The sequence below is a fragment of the Ailuropoda melanoleuca genome, chromosome 2, assembly GCF_002007445.2.
Source record: "Ailuropoda melanoleuca isolate Jingjing chromosome 2, ASM200744v2, whole genome shotgun sequence".
NCBI lineage: Eukaryota > Metazoa > Chordata > Mammalia > Carnivora > Ursidae > Ailuropoda > Ailuropoda melanoleuca.
In genome coordinates, this window is record NC_048219.1 from 136,916,694 (window position 1) to 136,929,055 (window position 12,362).

The 12,362-nt window shown below is 38.3% G+C and overlaps 1 protein-coding gene across 17 annotated transcripts in view; it reads left to right on the top strand.

The window, feature by feature from the left end:
- Nucleotides 1-12,362, top strand: part of B3GALT1 (beta-1,3-galactosyltransferase 1) — a 341,427-nt gene that overhangs the window by 280,093 nt on the left and 48,972 nt on the right. For 2 of the 17 annotated variants that reach the window (XM_034654694.1, XM_034654691.1), the window contains exon 2: nt 5,804-5,928. The exons of 14 other annotated variants lie outside the window; for them this stretch is intronic. The gene's annotated coding sequence lies outside the window, so the exon portion shown is untranslated. Of the gene's footprint in view, nt 1-5,365; nt 5,420-5,803; nt 5,929-12,362 lie in introns of those variants that run through there. One more of the 17 variants, XM_019809166.2, reaches the window with a different exon arrangement.

Consider the following 12,362-nt stretch of genomic DNA (forward strand, 5'->3'; position numbering starts at 1 on the left):
TCCTATAACTTATTCAATTCTAATGCTACATCAGGAGACAGGTCAATGAGTCACTTCTCCTTCTCCCTGCGGCCTTGGTAGGAAGATATCACCATGTCTTTGTAGCTTTGTTTTATAATGGATTTCCCCTGGTGGGCATGATGCCCTAATACCTACCTGGATGTGGAGAAGTTAGGAGCCAGGCTTGGGGGGTTAGACTGATCTAGGTTTTCATCCTAGCTCTGTCACTAACTATGAGATACCTCTCTGGCCTTGATTTCCTCACCAACAAAATGGACATAACATCTACTTTATAGGAGTGTTTTAAGGGTTAAATGAAAGAATGTAAATAAAGCCTTTGGCACTATACCTGGCACATAAGAGCTCAATAATGACAGATTCTAATATAATAATAATGATGATGATGATTACAATAATAACCATTATTATTTTTTTATTCAAGTATAGTTAATATACAGTGTCATATTAGTTTCAGGTGTATGATATAGTGATTCAACAATTCTGTGCATTACTCATTAGCGTGCTCATCACAAGTGAACTCCTGATCCCCTCCCCTATCTCATCCATGCCCCCTGCTCACCTCCCTCTGGCAACCACCAGTTTGTTCTTTATATTTAAGTGTCTGGTTTTTTGTCTCTTTTCTTCTTTGTTTGTTTTGTTTCTTAAACTCCACAAATGAGTGAAATCATATGAAATTTGCCTTTCTGTAACTTATTTCACGTAGCATTATACCCTCTAGATCCACCCACATCATTGCAAATGACAAGATTTCATTCTTTTTTATGGCTGAGTAATATTCCATTGGGTGTGTGTGTGTGTGTGTGTGTGTGTGTGTGCGCGTNAGAGACAGCTAGCGAGAGAGGGAACACAAGCAGGGGGAGTGGGAGAGGAAGAAGCAGGCTCATAGTAGAGGAGCCTGATGTGGGGCTCGATCCCGTAACATCGGGATCACGCCCTGAGCCGAAGGCAGACGCTTAACCGCTGTGCCACCCAGGCGCCCCAAGATTTCATTCTTTTTTATGGCTGAGTAATATTCCATTGGGTGTGTGTGTGTGTGTGTGTGTGTGTGCGCGTGTGTGTGTAATCACATATTCTTTATACATTCATCAATCAGTGGATACTTGGGCTGCTTCCATAGTTGACTATTGTTAAGTAATGTTGCAATAAACATAGGGGTGCAGATATCCTTTTGAATTAGTGTTTTCGTATTATTTGGGTAAATACCCAGTAGTGAAATTACAGGACCATATAGTAATTCTATCTTCAATTTTTTGAGAAACCTCCAGAGTGTTTTCCACAGTGGCTATACCAGTTTGCATTCCCACCAACAGTATACGAGCATTCCTTTTCTCTACATCCTCACCAAAACTTGTTATTTCTTGTGTTTTTTATTTCAGCCACTCTGACAGGTGTGAGATGATATCTCATTGTGCTTTTCATTTGCATTTCCCTGATGATGAGTGATGTTGAGCATCTTTCCATGTGTCTGTTGGCCATCTGTAGGTCTTCTGTGGAAAAATGTCTATTCGTGTCTTCTGCCTATTTTTAATTGGATTATTTGTTTTTCAGTGTTGAGTTAATAATAAGCATTATTATTGAAAGGATATTGTCAAAGCAAGCTGGCCATGTTTATTATTGGGTAATAATAAATATTATTACCTCAGCACTAAAAGTACACTTTCCTCTAGTACATGTTGGGGAAAAGGAATGTCATAGATCCCTCCAGAGTTTTCCATCGCTCTCCATTTCTTCTCTACACCCCCTGCTCCTCCCGCAGTTCCCATTCCGCCGTGGGTAGGTAATTGCTCTGTGCGTACTGGTTACAGTGTGGAAGCTATAGGCTCAGGTACCTTGAAGCGATGTTACCAAATATGCACAAATGCAAACAGAAGTGAATGAGGGGGCAGGCCCGCTTCCCCTTCGCCTTATTCCTTTCTTCTCTACACAACACGAGCGCAACCATGCAAGAATGAAAAAGTAGTTCAGACTTCTCTCTGACTTAGCAACAACAAAGAGAATTATAAAAGAGGCAGAGATATTTTTTTTTAACTATCCTCTATTACAATAAAAGCTCCAGAAGAAATCAATCCTTTCACTGTTGTCCGCCTGAAGACACACTCAAGTTCCCAGTCTTGCTCTGCAGAACTCAGGTTTGCCCACCACTATTTTGCACACCTGCTAAGAACATGTCAACCACCTTTTGGGAAATCTAATTCTACCAACTTGAGGTTTTAGTGACTTTTTCTGAATGAATATTTCCCCAAGGCTGCGTTGTTCAGTCTAGACTAACACTCCTCTGGGGCTTCAGAAGGACAGTTAGAGCAGACTTGGGTATTCTATGTGTCCACTGGCCTACTAGGTCAGGATAAGTACAGTGCATCAAGCTCCTCTCGAGATCTCTCCACCGGGGTAAGCTGTGACCATGCCTTTCTTCTGAGTCTTTAACAGAAAGTTGTGGGACACCCATCCACACCACTATCCCCAGCACAGCCCCTGTCCATACAACTGCATGCTTCCCAAGCACAAACTCAGAGGCGAGGCTTTGAAACTGAGGAGCAAAGCATTTCTCCGGCTGAAAGACTCCACCTCTTCCACCCCTGCCCAGAATGGGGTCCGTGTCCATGTTGTTGTGCAAAGCCTGGTTAGCTCCTTCCATCAACCCCCTGTTCCTCCTTTTCCTGTCTAATCATGCCAATCCTTGTTCTATCAGGAATTATTTAAAATAGTGATTTTTTTTTACCTTTTAATGGTTGTTCCCTTAACTACAAAAACACCCAGCCAAAGCTTTGAAATTACCATTCGTATTGACCTAATTAAGTTCTTAAACAAGGTGCCTCCCTTTTCTCCTGTTATATTATTACATTATTTTCTTCTACTTGCCCTTTTATGTAGACGTGGCATAAATGCAAAGATCTCCACTTTAGATTTTTATTTGCCGGAACTGTGTCAGGAGATGAATACGAATTACTGTTTATCTACCAAACACTTACTTAGCACTTCTTAGGTGCCAGGCAGTGTTCTAAGTGTTTCACAAACATTAGCACATTTAACCCTCATGACAACACTGTGGTAAGCATTATTATCATCCCCACTTACACGTGGGAAAATGAAAGCACAGAGAGGGTAAGGAATTCAACAAAGGGCACACAGCTAGTGAGTGGTAGGATTCATATCCAGGCAGCCTTGCTCTGGGGACCATGCTTTAACCAATAGTTCATCCTCTCTGGTTGTGTCATATAAGCCCTTTTCTCATTTTTTATCTTACCGAAAGAAATTCCTGATGTAGGTGATTTTTATCATCATTTTTAGATATGGAAAGAAACAAGACTCTAAAAGCTGAGTGGCTTTTCCAAGTCACAATTAGGCAGACCTCAAATTCAGAGTGGTCTTGTAAATCCAAAATCTGGCTTCAGTATACTGCCTTCTGCTTGCCTGCGTTTACTCAGTCTCTGAAACATGAACATGAAGGAATTTGGGCTATAGAATCGTATTTCCCCACTTGACTTTGCAGTCAATATAATCATTTGATCAGGCCTCTAATGCAAAGCACATGTGCCCAGAGGGTCCTATAAGGAATCCATTTTGTAAATTACAGAGAAAGCCATAAAATATCTCCATATAAAGTGAGCAGGGATCAAGGCTGCCATATTTTTATGAACATAATGATACACCCCTAACCAAAATCATGTTTTCTCCTTGTAAATGAGGATAAAAATTACATCTTTTGACCTTTGGATCATTGGATCTTGTATTTATTTTACATATTTCTCAAAAGAATTCACAAAGATTGACAGTCATTTGAGCTGCTCCTAGAAAGAAAAATAAATTTATAAAAATTTAGCATGTAATAGACAGGCAATAACTGCTTCTTTATGGATTGAACTATTGAACAGTTCGTACTTTGATCATTATTTAGCAATTTATGACTTCTGAGAGGCCATTTATCACTACCTCCTGAATGATTTTTCAAAACAAATGCAAATCAAAAAAAAAAAGAAAGAAAAAAACAACAAGAATAATTTACTCTAATCTTTTTGATGGGATCCCGGTTGTCGTATTGATCTTCCCCACATCATGACATAGTTATTATCAGCCCAAGGTAAAGACAGCAGAGATGCTATATACATTTCTTATACGGAAACTTGAGCTCTTCTGAGTTAAAATTCCCCACCTTTGCACCACAGACCTCCTTCTAGAATCAATCACAATATATTTATTAAATACCTAATATGCACAAATCACTGTATTGAGCATTGGAGACTGAGAAAAATAAGACATGGCCCCTGGCTTCAAGGAATTTGTGGTTTATTGAAGAAGACAGACTTGCAAACAAATACAAAGAATACAGTGAGACAATTATTGGTAAAATTACTTACAAGAGACTGAGGTGGCATAAAGGGCGAGTGATCAATAGACCAGAATGGTCAGCAATAGGTCAGAGGGGATTTCTTGCTTTTTAGCTAGGTCTAGAAGGATGAGTAGGAGCCAGTTGAACACTACCTAAAAACGAGTATTTCAGGGTAGAAAACTTGTCAAGGACCAGAATATAGAACATCTTGTAAATATGAAAATAGTTTGGACTCACAATCACTATTCCCAACAGTGGGACACTATTAAAGAATATAAATGGAAGAATAATGTGATTTCGTTTCCCTTCTAGAAAGAACAGGATAATTACAGTCTGCTGAATGTATCCAGAGACCAAGGCTGCAGATAGGGAGGTCAATTAGAGATTATTTTAAGAGCCCACAAGAAAGACATTCAGCAATAAAACCAAGACAGGAGGACGGAATTTAGATGATAGATAGATAGATAGATAGATAGATAGATAGATAGATAGATAGATAATAGATAGATAGAGTGACAGTGATAGAATTGGAAGATGAGGAAGAGAAGGAAATGACTACTCACTAATGTAGCTGTTACAAATACATCAGTTAAGGTGCTTTCAGGGAATTTACTCTCTTGAATGAGCACAAGTGTGTACATCAGGTGAGCCCAGGATTGGTCAAGTAACCAATTCCACCAGAATCCAGGTTCCTTTCCTTACATCTTTGCACTGTCCCTACTGCTCACAGTCACAACAGAGTGCTAGATCACAGGTGCAGGCATTGCACGTGGACGCACCACTGTGTCACTGTGTGAAAAGGGGGCATGTACACTGAGTGCCTCTCTCTCACAATGAAGAAAGCCTTTCCCAGAAGCCCTCAGATCTCCTGGCAAGTCTCATGACCAGAACTGAGGCAAATGCCCCTGCCTAGCCCAATCACTGACAGAGGAAAGGAGGCCACCACGGAGCAGCTTAGGTCAGTATGACTCAGCTGGGACCGGCATCTGCCCTTCCTGGAACGCTGGAAGCGTACAGACCAGAGAGAAATTCTGTTTCTCTAAGGAAGAGTCAGAAAAGAATGAGAACCAGGTAGGAACGAACCTTGTCTGCTACAGGGAAGATGATTAGTGTGGCTGCTTTTCTTCTGGTCTAGTAGTGGAGGCAAGGCATGTGTGGGAAAGACAAACTGTAAAAGCCAGGTGGTAAGAAGAATTTCCCCAATACAGATGACTCGAGTGATCCATGTTTTGCAGACTCAGAGGATGAAACAGGCATAGTGGATCGTTTTTATTTTTAGAAATGAAAATTCGGCCCCCAACCTGATGTCCGACCTGCATGGGACCCTAGCCCTAGATCCTTAGCAAACATCTGAATAGTGGATAGTCACCTTTTTTTCCCAATGTTAGGATTTCACAGGCTCTATAGACTGTTTCTTTATATAAATCCCCTGAACTCCTTTTCTTTTAAATACAGTCCCTTCGCTCCCTTCCTGACCTGAAACTGTACCTGGCAAGTGATTCAGTTTTTACTTCGAAACCAGCCCACTTTTCAAATGGGATTTCCAAAAAGAAGATATTTTGAAGATTCGCCACCAGCAGGTATTTTAGTAGGATGGAGACTCAGCAGGCATAGTATGCACTTTTTGCGGCTTCAAGCCCCAGCCTTCTGAGTCCTCCTCACATCCTGGAGACCTGTCTCTGACTGCTTAGAAATATTGCTAATGCTGCTTGAAACAAAAATGTGTTCTCCTGTGATTAACACTAGTCCAACTCAATTATTCTTCAGCTTTATTATCACTGAATAATAACTAAAACCTTACGGTGAGCCTAATGAATATATGTCTTACTCAAATAAGTCTGGTTGAATTTGATGTTTTTAATAAAGAAACACACTCGCTAGAACACGAACTGGAACTAAGGATCATAATGTAAAAGAATAAAATTCTTTCTGTCGATTGGCCACTGTGTGAAAAACCGTAGAGTGCCAGCTCCTTTGTTGTACTCTGCGTAACATTAACGAGAGCATTTAGTAAACAAACTCTATGGTGAAAATTCCCTCATTTAGCAGGCATCCAATTTAATTGATAGTTTAGGATTTTTACCCTTCTCTAGATGAGCCAACAGACTAAAAAAAAAAAAAAAAGAAAAGAAAAAAGGAAAAAAAAAAAAAAGAACAGAAAGCTTTGCTGTGTATTGGTTATTTTCCTCAACCTTGAAATTTATCCATGAAACACTTAGTAAAGCCCCTTTGTTGTACCAGAAAGGTCAACTTCATTGTCACTGTTTTTCTAACATGCTATTTCTTGAACAAGTCCTTTTTATTTCCCCCTTTTAAAAAGTTTAAGTTGGAATGCACTAATGTGATAAACTGTTGACTTTCATCCTGGTCACCCAATTCCACAAAGTCAAATGATCAAAGACTAAGCTATTTCTCACCTTCCTTTAATCTCACTGCCTCCATGGAAGACGGAAGGTAAACAGTCATACAGATCTCCAATTACTAATATCAAGATAAAAAAGAAATGGCTCTCCTTTCCACCTTTGAAATTATATATGGATTGATGTAAAATAAATTTCAAAGCCTCAAGTTCTCACTTGCTTTCTGATTGCAAACAATGGGTTCTGAGCAAGAATAAGTGGGTTAAGGAGGGGAGGTAACCTGGTTACCAGGCAGCCTCAGTGACCACCAGGACAGCCTGGGCAGGTTTCTACTGTTAAACTCAACTTTCAGGTTCCTGGATGGCTGAGTCAGTTAAGCGTCTGCCTTCGGCTCAGGTCATGATCTTGGCCTGGGATCGAGTCCCACATCAGGTTCCCTGCTCAGCACGGAGTCTGTTTCTCCCCTCTACCCTTCCCCCTGCTCGTGATCTCTCTCTCAAATAAATAAACAACATATTAAAAATAAATAAACTCAGCTTTCCTTTGGCTTTTTGATTATTTAGATTAAAATTCTATTGGCAAACTATGATTTGTATTTTCCCAAGAACCTACATAGCTGATATATAGTTAAGAGAATTAAAAAATTATTAGAACTTACAGCTGCATGTAGTCTTTATCTCAAAATAAAGTTTAATTTAAAGAATTATTAAAAGAAATCCAAAATTGTAAGGAAAGGTAGAAACAATTTGATATATTGCTCTAGAACAGAAACCTACAGGAAGAATATTCTAAGACCATTATGACACCTAATGCCACCTTTGAAATTTTAATTAGGAAAAAAAGAAAAGCCTCTGAACAACTCTCTTTGCATGTGAGTTGCTTTCTCTTTGTCCTGGTTAGAGTCATCATTGGTTTTTGGGAAGAATTGCCCTTTTATTTGTCTGAATTAACAAAAATATTTTGTTATTTTATATTTTAGAAGTAACTCCTCCAGAAACCCTTTCTTCTCTGTTCTGTGGTAATATTTGGGATATTTATTCAAGACTTAGAATCAATCCAATGCTGTATCTAAGGAGAATCCTGATTCCTATCGTTCATTCCTGTGCTAGGATGCAGTGTTTCCCATTCTGAACAAGCAGAGATCCGTGCTGCTCTGTTTTCACATCTGTAACAGCAAACTGACAATCCTACTCCTGGTTGATTTAAATTCCAAAGGTTGGAGACCAACCATTCGCCATCAGTCAGTATGATAGAAAACCAGCTTTCTGGGGCACTGGGTGGCTCAGTTGGTTAAGTGTCTGACTTCTGCTTAGGTCATGATTTCAGGGTTCGGTAGTCGAGCCCCTGTGGAGCCCCGACTTGAATTTGCTTCTCTCTTCCCCCACTCGTGCTCACTTTCTCTCAAATAAATAAAATCTTTTAAAAAAGAAGAGAAAGAAAGAAAGAAAGAAAGAAAGAAAGAAAGAAAGAAAGAAAGAAAGAAAGAAAAAGAAAAAGGAGGGAGGGAGGGAGGGAGGGAGGAAGGAAGGAAGGAAGGAAGGAAGGAAGGAAGGAAGGAAGGAAGGAAGGAAAACTAGCTTTCCAAGGTTTTGTGGTGTGGGGGTTTTTTTATTTTTGTTTTATTTGGTTTTGTTTTTAGAGAGTTACCCTTGAATATTCAATTATGCAGATATTTCTACTGCCAGGTGAAGGAGTGATTTGAGGGAAAATGTTGAGTAACTTATCTGACCATGAATTTATGTCCTGGGTCATGTGTTCATATCATAATGATCTACTTCCTTCTGGAGCCGCCTTCACTAAATTGTATTAATATTTGTCCTTTCCTTTTATTGGATTTGATTTCAACTGGTCCATATGAAATAGGTTTTAACATTTGGATAGTGACTATGATTCATTTAATCTCCCCTCTCCATGTAAAAGAGTTTAATGTCAAAAATGCCTTTATCTCCCCTGATAAACTGGCACGTTTATTACTTTTGTATTTTTTTTCAAAAGTACGTAAGCAACTCGACACACCTCATTTTTGTGCTGGCTGCCAGGAAGCCAAATACAAATCCAAAAAAGACCTCCAGCTCTTAGTGACAATAACTCTTAACATTTACTTATCTGATTGTTATAAGTTAGGTCTCTTTTTCCATTTCTTTTTTATTTGCCTTATGATTATATCTTCTGCTTTATGCCCCCGAAATCTTCATTGGAAAGAGATAGTGTATAAGTAAATTCAATAATTAAAATATTCAGATTTTGGTATAATAATTTTTTTAATTTTCAAACATGAAAGGTTTCATTAAGGAAATACCAATTAGACATCTAAAAACAAGGTAAAACAAATGAACAAGGTGGAGTGCACTAGACATTAAGCAATCTTTTGTAATAGTAAAGGTTTTTCTCTAGCAAGGTAGGTTGATGAGGAAGACTGCAGGAACATTTTTGAAAGGCCATGAAATGGAGAACAGTTTTGGCAACTTTTTCACATCACCTTAAATATGCCATCATTATAACACTAAGTTATACTTAGACTGTCTGTACTTCTGACTTTGCTGTTAGCCGTTGGCTTCTTGAGAATATGACCCATGATTTAGTCCTTCTTATGTATAGTACAATATCTGTTACATAGTAGGGCTTTGATAAATATTTTTAATGCCAAGTGAATTTTCATCTTTTCAGTGGCATTCCTGTGTGAAGACACTTTTCAAGGTGCTTTCCAATCCTATGATTTCAGTGAATGCACTTTAACTTATGTTGCCATAGATACCATTTCCTAAATATGGTGCTTGAGACAGCATCTTGACTCCAGTCATTTCATCTGCGAATGGGTCATTATCAGATTAAAAGAAGCCTACATCCAAGCATTTGTCTCAGTGTTGATGAAATGTATCAAAATCAACTCTCAAACCACCATTTTCAGAAACCAAGAAAAATTAATGTAATATATTGAGTTTGTTTTTTTTTACTTCACCAGCTTTTGCTAAAAATGGTTGTCCATCAAGTGTAAAGAGAGAATTTGAAAAATTGTTTCAAACCAAATCATTACACCTGATTTTAGTTTTGAGGAGTCACACTTTCTAGAACAGTCTAAATGCTTCTTTGTGGTTTTATAGTCCTTGTGTCTGGTGCTTGCTCTTGTCAAGCTGCAAAGAGATTGTAATCTCATTAAGAAACGAGGGGGAAAGTTTAAAGCAAATGTTAAAGGGCAATCTAATTACTTTATGAAATATGAGATGTGTACAAGACCCACAGACTAATGTTCTTAGTTTTAATAAAATTTCTGTTTGATTTCAATAAATGAATTCTATTGATGAATTATATATATAGTTTATATACATATAAATGTGTATTTATATACATTTATATACATATAGATTTTTTGTATATAAGTCTATATACATATAGATTCTCTCTCTAGAACATAAGTTTCCCCAGAGCAGGGATTTTTATCTGTTTTGTGCACTGAGGTATTTCCAGGCACCTGGAATAGTGCTTGACATATATCTATTCTCATTAGACATTTGTTGAATGAATATAAAAATATCATGCTGAGGGAATAATAACATTTCATTGTTAGCTCTATCTCAGTCCAGCTAATTTTTCCCAGATAGATAGACAGATATAGATATAGATGCATAAAATATAGCTTTCAGTACTCTACTGCAAAGATCAGGGCCTGAGGCTCTGATTAGGTCCTTAAGGGCAATAGTGAAAACAAAGTCAGTTGGTATATATCAGTTCTAAATCAAAAAGGCCATCAATTAGGAAAATCACCCCATCTTGTTTGTCCTCCCTTTGAATGAATAAGGAAAATCATTGTAGACGTGGGTGACAGAAGAGAAAATGTGAACCTTAGATTTAAATGATTCACTTCCCCCTGACTATACTTAAAATTTAAAGGTCTAACTTACACATAAAAAAAAAACCTGGAATCTTGTATTTGTGATGTTTTATCCACTTCACATATGCATTACTGAAATTGGACTATAGTTCTTAGAAAAAATAACAGTGCATCTGCTTTCTATGAAATCTCCCTAAAGGATATAAATGTTTTTATTTGCTACAATGTGCTACCTGAATCTCATGCCATAATACAACATGACAACCCTTAACCTGGGGTAATTCAGCATGACAGCATTTTTTTTTGGACAGAATTTAAAGTATTTTAGATTAATTTGCCATATTAGCAAGTGTTGTATGGAATTTGTTACAGCTTTTTGAGTCTACGTGCATTCAGTATCACATGATCCTTGTATGTCCCTAACACCAAATACCAGCTCTCATAGAGTTATCATGAGAAGACACCATGGAGCAGCCAGCTGCAGTCTCCTCCTGGGATAGGACAGAGTGGGATTTCATAAATGCTCCCAGGGGTGTCCCAACACATTTGGTGGCAGGAATCAAGGATCATTTTTCTCTCTGCAGCTGTAGGCAGTTGTATCACAAGACACAGCTGGATGGGAATTGGCTGTGGTCCTATAGCTCCAAACACATGGACGTGTTGACATAGCAGTTTGCACGCTAGTCCTCCCCACAATCTCTGACTTCATGTCAAGTGTGCAGCCCAGTGCCCAGCATGGGGCTTTAATGTGCGATGAACATGACTGTCAAGTTGGGAGAAGCCTCCAAAGTTACAAAGAATGAGAAATAATTCTCAGCCTTCTAGTGCAAGCCTAATGGAAAAGAGTGGATGTGTGGGAGGCACCCAGGACCCAGCACCAACCTGGGCTTCAAAGAGACTGCTGATCTAATTATGCATGGATGTTTTTATTTTAATCATGTTTTAAAATATAAAGAAATAGTTGAATTCATATCCATCATCCACCATGGAAGCAATTTAGAGGTGGAGAGAATAGAGTAAACATCTTTGCACGGGCTGCTCCCACCATTCCATTTCTGTCCCTAGAGGTAGTGGCTGTTCATTGTTTCTTGTTTTATTCTGGGGTTAGGCCTAAACATTTAAACTTAATATAACCAAATGGTTTGATGATTCTTCTAAGGAGACTCATTCATAGTTGAAAATTCAATTATATCTGTCATAGCCCCATTATATCATATATCTCTAGCAAGTCCCTATTATAACTATTTTTTTAATAATTTTTTTATTATACTATGTTAGTCACCATACAGTACATCGCTGGTTTTTTATGTAAAGTTCGATGATTCATTAGTTGCGTATAACACCCAGTGTACCATGCAATACGTGCCCTCCTTACTACCCATCACCAGCCTATCCCATTCCTCCACACCCCTCCTCTCTGAAGCCCTCAGTTTGTTTCTCAGAGTCCATAGCCTATTATAGCTATTTTATCAGCAACTCTTGAAATACATTACTGCAGTTCATCTACTCCAGGAAGAAGAACTCCTTCTTAATGTTTAAAAGCTTGTGATTGTCCGTAGGCAATTGCTCTGTCTTTATAATCCATGGATTGAAAGATAGGAATAACAAAAATCTGCAGTGAAGTCGACAACACTTTAAAATGCATTCACATTTTTCTCATCACCAGGGCGTATGTACACATTTGAAAAATATAATAGTACCTACATGTACCAGACATAATTTATTTAGGCTGCAAATAATAATTGGTGTGAAGGTGGATTTTCAGATCAGATCCCATGAGGAAATTAATTCATCATTGCTGACCACGTCCACCCACTCCCTCCAC